We start from the raw sequence: 16,579 nt of genomic DNA on the forward strand, positions 1-16,579 counted from the left end.
TGGCGCACATTTTGCACACTAATGATAAATGGATGGAGACGGCAGTGAACATATTGCTGTCATAGAGCGGGCACATGCGTTCCATGCAGCCTTCAGGCATGCTGCGTGCACCCTGGATACAGGCTGCACTGCCGCTGCACGCATGCAGCCCTCCAGTGCCCGAAGCACTATGAAGTGGATCGCGCGCAGGCTTCGGTGAGTGGCGGGAGCGCGCGGGCCTCGCTCGGAGACTCGGGCCGGCAGCAGTGGGCAGAGTGGGCGCGAGCTCAGCGGGGCCGGGCGCCGTTGCTAGGAGACGGCGCTCGGGCAGGCAAAAGCAGGATGAGGCGAAAGCAGCGGCCCCCGGGCCCCCCTTGGCGCTGAGTCCGCGGGAGGAGCCCATCTCCCGCCACTCCCAGAGCCCCCGGGTTCCCGAGCCCCCGATGCGGTGGGAGCTGGGGGAAACGGCCGCAGCGGGGCCCCTGAAGCGGCGGCGCCAGCCCCCGCCAGGATCCGTCGCCAGTTCGGGGCGCGGCTGTGCCACCAGCCCCCGAAGGGAGCCGCCAGCAGCGTCTCGGAGAGCGGGTGAGGCAGCGGCCGGGGAGGGCAGGGGGGTCTCCGTGCCTGCCGCCGGCACGAAACGGGGAAGGCCCCGTCCAAGCAGCCTCTCTGCCTCCGTCGGCTTCGGGAGCCGGTGCTGGTCCTCCCTCCGCAGGAGAGCGGCCTCCAGCAGGCCTAGCGGGTGATGGCGCCTGCCCTGGGGTGGTCCTCCCTTCAGCACAGGTGGCCTGGGCCGATCCCAGGGCACCCCCGCCGGGCACGGGTTGGGCATCACCGCTGCGCCGGGGGTAGCCCTGTGGGGCACAGTGTGGGCGTTGTCACCCCCCTGGACAGGATGGGCCATAACCCCTGGTGATGCTGTTCTGGGCCCCCGGCTCTCAGTGCCAAGTGTACTTAGCAAAATGCTTGTTGGGTGAAAGAGGCTGTTGTGTCAGGGTCATTGCAGTGGCCAAGTCAATTGGGTACAGGGCTGGAAGTCAGGTTATTCTCTCCCACTTTCCTTGTATGACTGGTGGAAAGGGGGTTGCATTTGAATCCTGCCTAAGAGCTGTTCTCAATTTAGAGAAGGGACTCCAGGGAAATAAAAACTGTCACAGTGACAAAAGAAAGTGATTTTATTGTGACATTGAAGGGGTACCTGCTGACCACCATTTACGCTTCCATTAGTTTCTCATATAAAGTAACTGTGGTTAATAAAGAAGTCACTTATTGCAATTAAAACTTGAGAAAGGTTTGAGGAGCTAATTTTTTATTTTAATCTTATGGTTTAAAATTAAATTTTCATTTAAAAAAGTTAATGTTGCACATTTGTCCATTTTGCTAATTGTCAACTAGTTCTGTTGCATATTGTATTTAACTGCTGTGAGTTTCCTTCACAAGTTAGTCAGTATACAATAAAAGTTGGTTGCCTGCCAGCCTGAAACATATTCTCACCAGTAACTGCACACCGCACCATAGTAACTCTAGCTCAGGAACCAATCCATGCAACAAACCTCGATGCCAACTCTGCCCACATATCTATACCAGCGACACCATCACAGGACCTAACCAGATCAGCCACACCATCACCGATTCATTCACCTGCACGTCCACCAACGTAATATACGCCGTCATATGCCAGCAATGCCCCTCTGCTATGTACATCGGCCAAACTGGACAATCGCTACGGAAAAGGATAAACGGACACAAATCAGATATTAGGAATGGCAATATACAAAAACCTGTAGGAGAACACTTCAACCTCCCTGGCCACACTGTTGCAGACCTTAAGGTGGCCATCCTGCAGCAAAAGACTTTAGGACCAGACTTCAAAGAGAAACTGCTGAGCTTCAGTTCATCTGCAAATTTGACACCATCAGCTCAGTATTAAACAAAGACTGTGAATGGCTTGCCAATTACAAAACCAGTTTCTCCTCCCTTGGTTTTCACACCTCAACTGCTAGAACAGGGCTTCATCTTCCCTGATTGAACTACCTCATTATCTCTAGCTTGCCTGCATATATATATACCTGCCCCTGGAAATTTCCACTACATGCGTCTGAGGAAGTGGGTATTCACCCACGAAAGCTCATGCTCCAAAACGTCTGTTAGTCTATAAGGTGCCACAGGATTCTTTGCTGAGTATACAATAAAGTGTAATGGAAAGGTCATACTGTGTCTTGATTTGGTAAATTGTGCAATAATTCTAGAGCCAAGTGAATATTTGTTTGTATCTACTGATGTATTGGTTTGGTCTTAGTATCTTGGAATTGTCTTCAGTGACATGTATGTCCAGTTGTTAGGGTGAGCAGACAGCAAATGTGAAAAATCAGGATGGGGGCAGGATGGGGGTTGGGGGTAATAGGAGCCTATATAAGAAAAAGTCCCCAAAATCGGGACTGTCCCTATAAAATCGGGACATCTGGCAACCCTACCTGTTGTAAACAAGAAGTTCTGAGTAGAGGAAAAATATGAAATACAACAGTCTTAAAAATTGGTGCTGCTTATGTCACTGATGCTTTATATCAGGGACCATGCAGTATTTCAGATCCATGTTCTTACAATCAACACTTTTAGTCTTTTAAATTGATGTGGCTATAAAATTGTTTTTTATGCAGAAAATATCTTGTATTAAGATGGTATATTTTTTAATTATGGACAGAGTATAGGATATGGTACTGGAAAGATCAGTGTGTAATTTGTAATGAAAGAGGTGCCAGGGCTCAAGCAATTTTTTTACATTCATAACTGATGCAGCAAGCCCAGAGGTGCTGGGGCTATGAACTGCCAAGCCAAGAGGTGCTGGGGCTCAACACTTGCAAGCCCTAGCACAAATTAAGCACTGTGAAAGGTATATTTTGAAGGTGTGATCAGTGCACCCAACTTTAAAATGAGCTTTGTTTCTGGCTGGAAAATGGGATAGTGGAGAGGCTGGAGTCAGTGCCAAATATGGGAAAGGTGATCTTTGTGCAGAATACTCTTCTCATAACAGCAAGTGTAGAATGACTCTGAATGACTCCTGTTTTGCTCTTCTGGATCTCTCTTTGCTTTGTCTTCTAAAGCGAGTCAACATTTAGCTACTTTTGGAAAAATCTGTTGGGAAGCTTTCTATATAAATTAAATTGATTTTTTTCATGTCCGTCTTGAAGGATTCACTTGCTAATAAAAAAAGATATATCCCTACAAAATCTTTTGTGTTAGCGCCAGTGAGATCCAGGTCCAAATGACTAGTAAGAAACTCAGCTCTTATTCCCAACTACTAGGAATGAGAAGAGAGCTTGAGTTCCATTAGGGAGCTATGGTTAGTTGCTTCTCAGGGTGAGTCTACACTTTGAGCTGTGGGTATGATTTCCAGCTCAAGGAGATGTATTTGTGCTAGCTCTGATTAAGCTAGAATGCTAGAAATAGTGTAGCTTCAATAGTTTGAGTGGTGGGAGGGGCTAGCTGTCCAAACTCTGTGTCTATCAAAGGCTCTAGGTACAGACTTGAAGTGATAGCCTTTCACACTGCTCACACTGTTGCAGCTGTGTTCTATTTTTAGTGCACTAGCTGGTTCAGAGCTAGCCTGAGTATGTTTCCTTGAACTGTGAGTCAGACCCTCAGCTCAAATTGAAGACATACCCTCAGAGGCTCAGTATTTTGTACCAGTGAGTCTCTGAATAGTATGTGACTCATATTTGAAGCTCCCCTTCCACTTCGCTCTGGTTGCTGGAAAGGAGAAAAATTTCTGTGCTGCAAGGGTGTATCTGCTATTTTGCCCTTCTCAGCATCCTTTTTCTTTTTATTTCCTTGAGGGGTGTCTTTCCTGGATCTGTAAAAGCAGCAAAGAATCCTATGGCACCTTATAGACTAACAGAGGTGCCACAGGATTCTTTGCTGCTTTTACAGATCCAGACTAACACGGCTACCCCTCTGATACTTTCCTCATCTGTGGATTTCTCCATTTTCTGCTTCTGTTGCTGTTCAGCTTTCCCAACCATCAGCAGAATGAAATTAACATAATATCTGTGAGTTTTTCTTCTACTCAAGAGTAAGTAGCAATAAAATTAATTAGTGTTGTGGCTTTTACTCTGCTTCTGCTGCTGCTGCTGCTGCTGCTGCTTAGAAAAGCCCTGAACAACAGTAGAGGCACTGGTGTTGTCTGGACTCAGAAAGACAGCGCTGCAGAAGTTCATATTTGATAGCAGGACTAGAAAAATGTACTCCCTTGTAGCAAATAGTGATCTTTCCTGAGCAAGTGCTGCCAAAGTCTACAGAATTTAAAAAATAAACTCCAACCTTTGTGGTTGTCAAGAAAACCTTCAGAATGTGAACAGAATGTAAACTGTTGTAGTATCTTTCTGACCCTGTAGATGGATAGTGCCATCACTGTTAATCAGAGCTTGACCATGAAAGCTGCAGAGGGTTCAGCACTTTTGAAAATGCATTTATGGAGGTGCCTAAGTGTATATTTATTTTTAGAAACTTGTTTGTTTTTGTTTTAGAAACTAGCCCTAAATCTAGTAGGGGTAGCATATATTTTTCAAATCCCATTTGGAAGATTTCTTCTTTAGGACATTGACTCCACTGAGCTTGCCTGACTAATAAATGCAACTGTGAAGTGGCATTTTGTATTTGTTTCTCTTTTTCCCCACTAGACCATCCAGACTGCTGTTGTAAACTATGATATATGCTGGCTATACCTTAGACCAGGGATCGACAACCTTTCAAAAGTGATGTGCTGAGTCTTCATTTATTCACTCTAATTTAAGGTTTCATGTGCCTGTAATACATTTTAACATTTTTAGAAGGTCTCTTTCTAGAAGTCTATAATATATAATTAAACTATTGTTGTATGTAAAGTAAATAAGGTTTTTAAAATGTTTAAGAAGCTTCATTTAAAATTTAATTAAAATGCAGACCCCCCTGGACGGATGGCCAGGACCCAGGCAGCGTGAGTGCCACTGAAAATCAGCTCTCATGCCACCTTTGGCACGCGTGCCATAGGTTGCCTACCTCTGCCTTAGACAATACAGCTGGAAGGTTAGGTGCTCTTCAAGCAGCTGCAAAAACTGAACCATTCCAGTAACAGATCTTGTAGTTAACAAAGCAAACACAATGCTATGTGGCAAATATATAAATCTCTTTTATGTAAAAATATATAAATATGCAAGGCCAGGTAGTACACAGTCTTCTAAAGATATAGCTATTTTGTTCTGAAGACAAATAGCATGCTCAACCAGCTATAGTAATACAGACAGGCAACTTCATTAGCTGCCAATCTTAGTTGAAATGGAGATTACAAATAGCAAATATAAATACTTTAGCCAATATATTAATTCACTGTCTTTCAGTCTTAAAGATAACAAAATGCAATAAAGCCTTTCTTACATATGCTGCTTTTCACTTGGTTTATGTGGCAGCAAGTCATATTGAGCTATCTTGTGACAATGGATTTTAAGGCTTGCATGGCTTGTTGTGGGTCTGTCTGGACCCACATTGAGCTCTATGATGAGGTACAAAACTGAACTATAGTATGTATACTGGCTCCCTTTACCAAGTGTTTTGGATATAAAGGTATTAACTTTAATAGGGGTAAACCCCACATCAGCAAGAAAATAAATCCCTTTTATGCAGTTGTTTTCCTAATTCTGTTCACAATTTGTGTTAGAAGTCTCAGATCTCATTTTGGTGTGTGTCACTAAAAAAACAGGCCCCAAACATGGAATATTAATTTTGAAGTGTTTTTAGCAGTTTCATGTCACTGTGTATAAATTCAGAGTATAGTTCCTGTGTAACTGGATCTCAGTGGATCTTGCTGTCCCCCCCTCCCTTTTTTTTCGGCTGATGCTTTTAAGATAGGCTAAATCAGTGTTTCTCAAACTTGGGACGCCGCTTGTGTAGGGAAAGCCCTGGTGGGCTGGGCCAGTTTGTTTACCTGCCGCGTCTGCAGGTTCGGCCAGTCGCGGCTCCCACTGGCCGCATCTTGCTGCTCCAGGCCAATGGGAGCTGCTGGAAGGCGCGTGGGCCGAGGGACGCACTGGCTGCCGCTTCCAGCAGCTCCCATTGGCCTGGAGCAGCGAACCGAGGCCAGTGGGAGCCGCGATCGGCCAAACCTGTGGACGTGGCTGGTAAACTAACCGGCCTGGCCCGCCAGAGGCTTTCCCTACACAAGCGGTGTCCCAAGTTTGGGAAACACTGGGCTAAATGATTGAGTTGATCAAAAAGCAAATCAAAAGAACATATGAGTATGACTAGTTTTATTAGTGGCTGCTTTGGTTATTTGGTCATGTCTATACTATCTGAATATAGCAGCAACTGTGGCACTGTAGCTATGCTGACATAAACTTATAGTGGAAGCACATCTTAAGGTGGAGGAAGAGGTTTTTCTGTCACTGTAGGAACACTACCTCCCTATGCAAAGGTAGTGAGGTTGGCGAAAGCATTCTTCAGTGGATCTAGTTGCATCTATGCTGGGTGTTAGGTTGGCATAGGTATGGCATTCGGGGTGTTGATTTTTCACAACGCTGAGCGCTGTAGCTATATTGACCTAATTTTTAAGTGTGGACCAGGCCTTTAAAAATAAAGAAATCATAATATCTGACAGAAAAGAAGACAGAAGCGGGCAAAGGATGGATTAATGAAAAGCAAAGGAAAAAAGAATGAAAGAAGGATTAATTGTGGGCAGTCTGCTGGAAGAAGCGCAAATAGAAAATCTGCATTTTTTTTCAGTTTGATAGATTAAATAAAACAAAAAGAAAACCTATTTTGATTTGTCTCCTCAGCCTTTCCCCTCCAACAAAATAACAAATAAGAAAATATTACTTTTCCTAATATGCAAAAATGATGTTTCTCTCTTTCCAATATAACTAAATAGTTGAAGAAAAAAATCTCAGTCTATGGCTTGTTTGAGCAACAATAAATACTGTATCTCATGATAATGCTTAAAGTACTGATTTTCCATGATAACCAGTTGCTGATCAAAGAGATGTTGTCAAGGCTGAAAGGCCAAAATATGACTGTTTTCAGGTTCAGTGCTCTATAAAAGCTAGGAAGACATAGCTCTAAGGAACTCAATTTCTCACTCTTTCAAGAACTTGGTATCATTACATTACTTTTGTAAATGCATTCCTAATGCAGGAAGAATTCCAGCCTCCAAATTGAGAGATGTAATATTCTTAGTATTAGAATTTTCTAGGAAAAATTACTTTCTAGAAAAATGCAATCTTACATGAACAAGGCAGAGAGAGAATCTAAATTTTGAATACACGTGACAGTCCCACTTAGTATTTCTCCAAAGAGAATAAAAATGAGTTATTAAGCCCAATGAAAAATTAAATCTGTCAAAATAGTTATTTTTTTCACATATGGTAAAATAAATCAGTTTATTTATAAACAATTTGACATTATATCAGAACTTGCAACTGAAAGATTATGTGTTACACACAATTTTCACAACATGCTGAGGTAGGAAAGTATTATATTCATTTAACAAATGGATAAACTGAGGCACAGACCAGGGAAATGTGTGACTGGACAAATCATTTAGAAAATGGCACAGATGTGAATAGAGTTCATGTACCCCTTTCGCATTTTTTTTCATAGGTGGTTTATTTTTTTTATTATTATTTTTGTTGGCATTTGGCTAATTACCCAAACTGCATGAGTAAAGAGGAACATCCACCACTTTTCTCTTCCTAGTTTTGTGCAATGAAGTTACAATGCTGAATTTATGACCTTGCAATTACTTCCAAAGCATCAGCAGACTTCTGGGAGCATGAAATGTAGTCATTTCAGTGTGCAGGGCTATATCTATATGGAACCTGCAAAGGACCATGTTCCTCTGCTGTTGTATCCAAACTCCCACAGCACTTATTTGTAGGAGACCAGACCCAGAAGCCCCTCCCCACACTTTGGTGCAGTCTTGTCTGAGTCTGGACTTTAAATGTTTTTTTTTAAAGGACAGAGAATATTAGGAAAAAGCTGTTTGGAAAATGATATCCCATTGTTTCTTCCTGCATTTGAAATCATAAGATTTTTTTTACAGTTATTAAATATCTGATTGGTGCTTGATACTTTAACTCTCCGGATGCTGCAGGTATATAGTTTTCTTAAGTGAAAAGGTATTGGACTCACAGCCCTTTGGCCTGAAGTTTCCTATCCACCGAACGGGAATACTACAGGGATTAACCGTGAAAACTCCTCACATCTCAATCCATCAGTGTGTGATTATGACCTAGAAGTGAGCTGAGGGATGTCTCGTTTTCCAGAATGATTTAATTCTCTGCTTCTCTTCTGAGACTGCCAGCAAGAGGAGACAGGTGCTTACCCTGGAAACATGTATAACTCTTGTTAAAGCCAATGGGACAATTAATGCCAATTGCAATAGTGGTTTTTGCGGTGTAAACATCTGGTTCTTAGAAATTGGAATAAGACCAATTCAGCCCAACTGCTAAAGCAATAAACATTCCATAAGTCAATCAAGTCATTTTATGTAGGTCTCCAAACAGCATTAGAAGGTGATGACTTTCAGAAACTATTCATTGTACATCCTGGAGAGTCTTATTGGGGGAAATAATGAGGCTCTTGAGCAGAGCTATTCAGACACCCCCAATGCAGGCATAGTGCACTAAATTAATTCCTAAGTGTAGCATAATTGAAGTGAATGGAAGTTATACTAGGGGTGTATTTGGCCTACTATGAATTTTTATTTTCATAGTATATCATATTTTAAAGCCAGGGCTTTACAGATTTTGGGAAGCTTAGTCTCCTTTCAGGAAAATGAAATTACTGTTACTTACAGTTTGTGTTTTATTGTAGCACCTAGGAGCTGTGGTCATGGACCAGTACTCCATTGCGCTAGGCACTGTACAAACACAGAATAAAAAGATAGTGCCTGCCTCAAAGAGCTTGCAATTGCAGTATAAGTCAAGAGACAACAGATGGAATACAGATAGACTGACTGGGAGTGCTAGGCAACAATGAGACAATATGGTCCTATGAGGAAAGATTGGAAAAAAGTGGATTTGTTTAGTGTTGAGAAGAGAAGACCAAGGGACATAAGACTTCAAGTACACCTCTAACTCGATATAACACTGTCCTTGGGAGCCAAAAAATCTTACCGTATTATAGGTGAAACTGTGTTATATTGAACTTGCTTTGATCCACTGGAATGCGCAGCCCCGCCCCCTTGGAGCACTGCTTTACGCGTTATATCCAAATTCGTATTATATTGGGTGGCATTATATCGAGGTAGTGTTGTATGTAAAAGGTTGTTATAAAGAGAAAGGTGAAAAATTGTCCTGAGGATAGGATAAGAAGTAATGGACTTAAATTTCAGCAAGGGAAATTTAGGTTAGACGTTAGGAAAAACTTCCTAACTGTAAGGGTGGTTAAGCACTGGAACAAATTACCTTGGGAGGTTGTGGATTTACAGGTTTTAAGAATAGGTTAGACAAACACCTGTCAGGGATGGGTCTAGATAATACTTAGTCTTACCTCAGTATAGGAAACTGGACTAGATGACCTATCAAGACATCTCTATGATTCCTGCAGCCCCACCATATGGTGGTAAAGGTCTTCTGAGACCTTAAAAACATAAAAATGGCCATACTGGGTCAGACCAATAGTCTGTCTAGCCCAGTATCCTGGCTTCTGACAGTGGTCAATGCCAGGTGCTTCAGAGAGAATGAATAGAACAGGCAATCATCAAGTGATTCATCCCTTGTTATCCACTCCCAGCTTCTGGCAAACAGATGCTAGGGACACTCAGAGCATGGTGTCGTATCCCTGACTATCATGGCTAATAGCCATTGATGGACCTATCCTCCATGAAATTATCTAGTTTTTTTGGTATTTTTTTTTTGAACCCTGTTATGATTTTGACTTTCACAATGTCCCCTGGCAGTGAGTTTCACAAGTTGATTGTGCATTATGTGAAGAAGTACTTCCTTTTGTTTGTTTTAAACCTTGCTACCTGTTAATTTGATTGGGTGAATAAATACATTTCCTTATTCACTTTCTCTACACAAGTGAAGATTTTATAGACCTCTGTCAGATCCCCTCTTAGTCATCTCTTTTCCAAGCTGAAAAGTCCCAATCTTTTAAATCTCTTCTCACATGGAAGCTGTTCCATACCCCTAATAATTTTTGTTGCCCTTCTCTGTACCTTTTCGAATTCTAACATATTTTTTGAGATGGGGTGACCAGAACTTCACCCAGTATTCAAGATGTGGGTGTACCTTGAATGTATATAGAGGCATTATGATATTTTATTATTATTATCAAATATTATTATTTACCCCTTTCCTAATGGTTCCTAACATTCTATTAACTTTTTTACTACCCCTGCATATTGAGTGGATGGTTACAGAGAAGTATCCACAATCACTCCAAGATCTCTTTCTTGAGTGGGGGGAGGGACAACTCTGCAGTTTGAGCATTGGCCTGCTAAACCCAGGGTTGGGAGTTCAATCCTTGAGGGGGCCATTTAGGATCTAGGGCAAAAATCTGTCTGGGGATTGGCCCTGCTTTGAGCAGGGGGTTGGACTAGATGACCTCCTCAGATCCCTTCCAACTCTGATAGCCTATGATTCTAATTTAGACCACATCATTTTGTATGTATAGTTGGGAATATGTTTTCCAATGTGCATTGAATTTCATCTGCCATTTTGTTGCCCAGTCACCCAGTTTAGTGAATGCTTCTTTGCAGACTGCTTTGGCCTTTGCAAAATTATTCAAAATAGTTTTATCTACAGTTTTTGCTGCTGCACTGTTTACCCCTTTTTCCAGATCATTTATGAATGTGTTGAACAGCACTGGTCCCAGTACAGACCCCTGCAGAACACCACCATTTACCTCTCTCCCTTCTGAAAACTGACACTATATCATCCAACCCTTTGTTTCCTATCTTTTAACCAGTGACTGATTCATGAGAGGACCTTTCCTCCTATCACATGACACCATACTTTGCTTTAGAGTCTTTGGTGAGAGACCTTGTCAAAGGCTTTCTGAAAGTCTAAGTACGCTATATTCACTGGATCACCCTTGTCCATATGTTTGTTGACCCTAATTTATATATCTTCCATTTCCCTTTGGCTGCACCTCTGCCCCCTGCTTTCCCTTGGGGGTGGGGAGAGTGAGTGTGGGAGAAGTCATCTCATACTTTGGGAAACACTGTCCTAAGTATTCATCTGGCTGTCAATTTGGAAATGCCAGCACTCTAGGGGAAGAGTTATTGGTTTAGAACAAAATTCACTTTTAATTTTTTGTGGGGCAAAGAAGTAATCAAAGGGACTTGAAGATATATACATTTAGATCAGAAGGCCTTTAATACCACATGATGGGGCTGCAGGGATGCCATGATCGATATAGAGCAGCTAGGCTGCTTGTGTGCGAAGACCACAACCCACCATGTTGATTCTAGAATTATAGAAATGCACGATTGCAAGGGACCTCAGTAGGTCATCTACAAAAGACTGACAATTTCTAAATCTGGCTTTTAGGAATTGGAATACTTTTTTGAATTACTTTTTGTCCCCAGTGTTTAATGTGACTCTAACTGAAGTTGAAAAAAATATTTTGTATTCACATGGAGTAATCAGGCAGTTTTCCAGTTGCATTCTATTAATAAATGTAAAATTTTCCCTATTAAAGGTTAGGTGTAATTGAACTATTTTGACTTCTAAAATTGTAAAAATGAGCTTTAGATAAAAGCTACTTCAGCTCTAAACCAAAGTGTTTTTCAAATTTATTAATGACTCAGGAACTTATCTCTCTCTGTAAAAATTACAGTCTGTGCCAGTGGTCCCCAAAGTGTGGAGCATGACCACCTAAGGGAGAACGGAGAAACGTTCACGGGGGGCACGTGGCAGGGCCTGGGCCAGCCCCCACGAAGGGTGTGGAGAGAGCGCCACCCAGTCCCACTGCGTCCCTGCTGCAGATTCGCTCCGCCTCGCCCACCCAGGCCAGCTCCGGCCCCAGCTGTAGCTCTGCCCTCATTTCCACTCCACCCCCAGGCCTGCTCTGCCTCTAGCCCCAGCTCCTCCCCCGTCTCGAGTTCTGCCCACAGCTCCGCCTTCAGCCCAAGCTCCTGTGTTGAGGAAGCCTTGGCTGTGCAGACAAATTCCATTACTGGTAAGGGAGGGCATGACAGGAAAAGGTTGGGCACCAATCCCCTATATGCTTGTGATTGTACCAGTTATTTGTACACACTATTTTAATTATCATACTAGTGCATAGAATGCATCAATATGTAATAATGCTGCTCCATATGCAGTACAAGCCTTACTTCTATTGCCTGATGAAGCTACACAAATCTTGAACCATCCATTTTTATAGCTATCCATATATAATAATTCCACACCTATATCCACATATATAGTGCCAGCATATAAAATTGCTGTGCATAATATATAACTACCTACTACTTGTGTACAGATGGATATTTTGGATCTTTGCCTCTAGACTCTGTTAACTATTTGCTTTTAACATCTAGGTACACCTCTACCCCCATATAACACTGTCCTCAGGAGCCAAAAAATCTTACCACTTTGTAGGTGAAACCACATTATATTGAACTTGCTTTGTTCCGCCAGAGTGCGCTGTCCCGCCCCCCTGGAGCACTGCTTTTCTCTATTATATCCGAATTCGTGTTATATCGGGTCATGTTATATCGGGGTAGAGGTGTAGTTAAGTTTGACCGTCTACTCAGTGGTCCTCCAAGGCTTATGTGAGGATCTCATTAAATCATCCAGTCAGTAATAGTGAAGGGTGATGTGTACAAAGGGCAGGGATTTAATCAGCGCAAGCTTATGACCTGCCCTTACTGGGAATTCTTCGTTCATGGGGAATAATGGGTAGGCATAAGGTAGGCATATGCTGAGCCAGTCAATGTAACACACTTGCAGCTCCAGACATCTAAGGGTGTCACAGAACTGCTATTGCTCAGTCTTGGGTAGCTGAATGCCACTTTTAAAACTGGCTGAGATATTCAGGAACAATTGTGGATCCCATTCATTGTGCAGTTTAAAGTCTTAATGTTAGTTATTTTTCATTTTCTTAGTGATATATAAAGGTCTTTTGAGTCTAGGTATGCTGCAAGAATTGAAATAATTTTAATTAGTGCTTCTCTTTATGCTGGGAAAAAATATTCTATAGAATTATTATGGAATTGAAATCCTCTTTGAAATTGATGGTAGATATGCTTGCCAGATTCACTGTGGAAATTGTCCTAATGCAAATTTGGCTTATTTCTTTGTAAGGGGGAAGAAAAAAGTTAAGCATTAATTTTTACAAAACTTACTTAGAAAATGATACAGTCCTGATTAATTTTATGAACAAGGTTAAGAGAAATGTTGTGATAGGACGTATCAGAAATTGTGAATTTCAAGGGCAAAGTAGTCTCAATATACTAAATTTTCCACAAGCAAGGGGTTATGGCTTAAGGGTGACCTGTTAATGGAAAAAATTGGTCTTGTGCCTTTTTTGCTTCTTCATTATGTATTAGGATGGACTGAAATTGTGGTGGTTTTTGTTTATTAGTTTGTTTTAAACAACTTCTTAGGACTTGTTTTTGATGTTAGCAAATTGGGTCCTGTGTATCCTGGAAGACTGTATGGCTTCATCTATACTAGACTTTGTTGCTAAAAGTTTCCCACTCTTGCTACCAATGGTTCAGCCCTGCCATGGTAGTCTACTGTTGTATATTAGGTGCTAGTGGGCTGATGTTTTTACCACCATGCTGTCTTACTCTGCTCATAGCAGGTATAGATGACAGAGTAGTAAAATGCAGGAGGCCTTAGGCACCTTGTCAACACTGGTACCTCTTTTGTTGCCATATGTAACAGGATGATATGTCCCTTCAGGGACCAGAGGCCTGGGGCCCACCAACCCTAGTTACTAAGGAGGCACATCTGAGCATGAATCAATGTGGGAGTGGGATGGACAGAGCCAGGCCACGCCAAGCTATTACACTTTCAGGGTCCTGGGCCAGGACCCAATGGAGCAGGAGGACTCGGGTCCCCCTACCTCACCCCTGACGCCTGGCCCCAAGAAGGGAAGGCCAAGGGGTTATCTTCAAAGAAGCCAGTCCAACAGGGACCACATCTAGAGGGCTTGGGACATACTGAACTGAAAGGTTTCAGAGTAGCAGCCGTGTTAGTCTGCATCCGCAAAAAGAACAGTAGTACTTGTGGCACCTTAGAGACTAACAAATTTATTTGAGCTTAAACTTTCATGGGCTACAGCCCACTTCATCAGATGCAAGAGAGACTGGGGTCAGAGGCCCAGACTGACCAAACCATTCTGCTACACTGCCATGCAGTTAAGCGGGGGACAACAGCTTCTTGGAGAGAGAGGTTAAACCTGTCACATGAGGAAATTTATAAAGCAACTATTTGGCCTACATTCTGTGTTTTGAAAACACTATAAAAGTGAACTTAAAGCAGGTGAAGATTTCACTGGAGAATTCCTCTTGGGAAGGGGGTATTTCTGCTGGTCCAAAGCTGGCAAAGGTGACTTCTTTGCCTCTTGCATCAGCTCCACCACCTCCTTCAATAGAACTCTACTGCCTGGTATAAAGAAAGCAGAAAAGGGGAAAGAAGGAGAATGGGTGGTCATGGCAGAGCTTTAATATACTCAGTCCTCAACTGATGGAATGTCCTTGATAAACCTCAACTGAGTGGTGCCAGTTAACTCTGTCCTTGTATGGCTCCCTGATTTTCAGAAACTCAGCCCCAGTATAAACTAAGGCTATAGTCATCTCCCTGTCAATCCCCTACCCCCACTGTGCCTGAGATTGAGCCCTAAGTCTTCAACAGATGTAGCCTTTGATAGGAGAGTTCTACTGCAGATAGTGTTTCTCAGTAACTTTCCGGGCCTGCGCCGCTTCCCACAGCTCCCATTGGCCAGGAACGGTGAACCGCAGCCTCTGGGAGCGCGGGTGGCCGTGCAAATGTTGACAAACGGTCTGGTGACCTGCCAGCGTATTACCCTGATGGGCTGCATGTGACCTGTGGGCTGCAGGTTGCCCACCACTGCTTTGGAAGCTTTTGATTTTGGTTCCATCTTGCAAACCCTACCAAAATTCCAGTGCAGATCCAGAAGTCTGATCTGCTTTCAAGTTCCCTGGAGTAAAGAGGTATAGATTACTGGACAAATTTTGGAATTCCCATTCTGCAGAAAATGTCAAAATTTAATTTTCTGTGGAGTATGAATTCCAGTTTCCAGGCACTTCTAGTAGTCTTTGTGAGTCTTCAGAATGAAATGTTAACGGCCTGAGAGCCAAATCCTTGCCCTGGCACATTGCCTGAACATCTGGGTTCTGCCCTGGAGAGTTATTATTAAATTATCATAATGCCCAAATATGCAGTCGGGATTGGAGTTCCTTTGCATTGGGCACCATACAAACAGAAAAAGACAGTTCTTGCCCTGAAGGGCTTACAGTCAAAAGACTGATAGATGAAAGTAGGGAATGGGGATACAACATAGAGGTAAATGATATGATAAAGAATTGGCTCAGCTTTGCTGGCTATATAAATTGTAGGATTTTTCTTTTTAATAATGGTGGGCTGTAGGAAAAAGAGGAATAGTCACGGTTTCTTGCTTGTCTAGCCATGATCAGCACTCTTGGTTTTGTAGGCATCATAGAAGAGGTGAGAGGTGAGAACATTGATGGAATGAAACTAGGGGTCAAGGTCTTGAGAGGTTACTAGATTAGTTTGTTAGAGGCTAAATTGTGAAGGACTTTTACATGTAAAAGCAATTTTGTGTTTGATGTGAAGGTGAAAAGGGGAGCCAGTGAAGAGACTTAAGGAGTGGGTGGCTGTGGTCAAGAGTGATGAGCAACAGCATTGTGAATAAACATAAGGAGAGCAAGGTTGCTGCAATCAAAGCTAGATAAGAGATGATTGCAACAAGACGTGAAATGCTGAGGGCTTAGATGATAGTTTTGGCTGTGCTAGAAAGCTGGATTTTAGAGATCCTGTGTAAAAAAAAGTGGTAGAATTTAGAAATAGTTTGAATGCTTGGGTCCAGTGATGACTCCCAGGTTATGGGCCTGACTGGGAGGATGGTGGTGATAGAGTTAAGAGTTCAGGAGGAAAGATCAAGAGCACAGTGTTTAGCCAAGTTGTGTTTAAGATGACAACTGGAATTCCATAAAGAGATGTCAGAAATATAGGCTGACATTAAACTGGATAGGTGTGAGTCAAAGGTGGAAAAGAGACTGCTGGGGTTTTGAGTGTAAGATTTGATAAGGAAATAGAGCTGTTTGACTAAGAGTTCCTGCAGAGTTTGGAGAAAAGAAGGAATCCACTTCACCTATCTATAGGTTGCTCTGTGGGGGAGGAAAAAGAGCCTCTCTTGAGGTGATCGTTTGGGAATTTCCATGTTGTTGCATGCATATTTGTCTCCATCCTCCCTCTCCCCACCCTCATGATGGGAGGAAGTGGAGAATTTATAGTGGATCTGCATTGTGACTGATAACTGGCCACCAGGCTCCATAATCACAGAATCTTCAGTGTTCCGTAAAGCTGGAGTGTGCTACAGAAGGGGGATTGTGCGGATTCCCCATTCCTGCCCT

General features: G+C 42.6%; 1 protein-coding gene across 1 annotated transcript in view; it reads left to right on the forward strand.

The window, feature by feature from the left end:
- The first annotated feature begins 480 nt into the window (after nucleotides 1–480).
- ZC3H12B (zinc finger CCCH-type containing 12B) overlaps nucleotides 481–16,579 on the forward strand; it is a 102,025-nt gene continuing 85,926 nt past the window's right edge. The window contains exon 1 of the mRNA XM_050964630.1: nucleotides 481–564. The gene's annotated coding sequence lies outside the window, so the exon portion shown is untranslated. The remainder of the gene's footprint in view (nucleotides 565–16,579) is intronic.

The sequence above is a fragment of the Gopherus flavomarginatus genome, chromosome 8, assembly GCF_025201925.1.
Source record: "Gopherus flavomarginatus isolate rGopFla2 chromosome 8, rGopFla2.mat.asm, whole genome shotgun sequence".
Classification (NCBI taxonomy): domain Eukaryota; kingdom Metazoa; phylum Chordata; order Testudines; family Testudinidae; genus Gopherus; species Gopherus flavomarginatus.